Consider the following 1,501-nt stretch of genomic DNA (forward strand, 5'->3'; position numbering starts at 1 on the left):
ACCATGAATAGTTTGTAGATAAGTGTACACCACCACTATGAACAATACCATAAACTTAGGCATGACCTTAGTTTCTTCCTTCCTCTTTTATAATAAGAACAATGAAAAATTTTTACTACATGCACTATGCCATACAGTCAAACTCTAGAACTTATTCATCTTTCATGACTGACTATGTACCCTTTCACCAACATTGCCTTGATTCCCCCTCCCCCCAACCCCTGGTACACTTTCCTTCTATGAGTTTAATTATTTTAGTTTCCTGATATAAGTAGGTTCCTGGTAAAAGTAGGATGCTGTAGTATTTGTTCTTCTGTATCTGGCTTATTTCAGTGAGCATAAGGTCATCCAAGTTTATACATGTTGTAACAAATGGTAGGATTTTCTTTTTCTAAGGTTGAGTAATAGTCATATAGATATAGATAGATATGGTATAACATATTACAGTTCACTTAAAAGGTACAATTAGTCAAATAGTCATGATGCTGATTCCAGAAGTGACATCTCAGTGGATTAAATGAGAACAGTTGGAATCAGACCTAGTTTATATAAATGTTATATATAAATACCCTATGAATTAAGCTTGAAAATAGAGGAAATTTTACCAAATAAACTGTCAAGAAATACTGTTAAAATGATAGCTAGTTTATATAAAGAAAATAAGAAAGTTATATTTTATCTCACAATTTACACCAAATACTTCTGTGTGTGCATATGTATTTCTGTGTGAAAATATGCACAAATTAAGCATTTAAACTTAAAATATCTAATACCCGAAAATGATTTTAATGTGAGGACAGTAAAACCTTATACCAATGACTGAAACTACAAAAGAAAAGATTAACACCCTTAAATACATAAACATTAAAATATTTCTTGACCAATGCAAACACAGAAGGAAAATGACAAGCTGAGAGAAGGCATTTCTAACATAACGAGTATAGTATTATAAATCCTAATACAGAGGGATTTTTTTCTGTCCTTAAGCAAAAATACGCTTTGAAATGTAAAATCTGAAAATGCCACAAATACAGAATTTACGAAAATAAAATATCACTCTAGTTGAAACAAACCAGCATGAAAGTTCAATCTCATTAGTTATTGAAGAAATACAAACTGAAGCAGCAGAAAGCTAACCTCTATTACTTACCACCTGGCAATATTGAAACAGAAGCCATATACCAGTTAGCCAGTTCTGCAGATACACAAAAGTTGAGCTAAAGGAGAAATTTGACTCTGCCTGTTGTATCCCACAAAATCATTCTCTCTAATCCTCTCAAACTTGAGAGAGGATTGAGTAAGAGTCTCTGCATATGTTCTTACTTGTCAGTTTTCTATTTTAGACTAAATACTGACTGTATGCCCAATCTTCATAACAGACAATCTAGGCCAATGCCATCCAATTGAATTTTTGCAATTATGAAAAAGTTCTACTATACCTATATTGTCCAATATGGTAGTCACTAGCCACATGTGGCTATTAAGCACTTAAAATTGGTTA

The sequence above is a fragment of the Dama dama genome, chromosome 15, assembly GCF_033118175.1.
Source record: "Dama dama isolate Ldn47 chromosome 15, ASM3311817v1, whole genome shotgun sequence".
Lineage (NCBI taxonomy): Eukaryota > Metazoa > Chordata > Mammalia > Artiodactyla > Cervidae > Dama > Dama dama.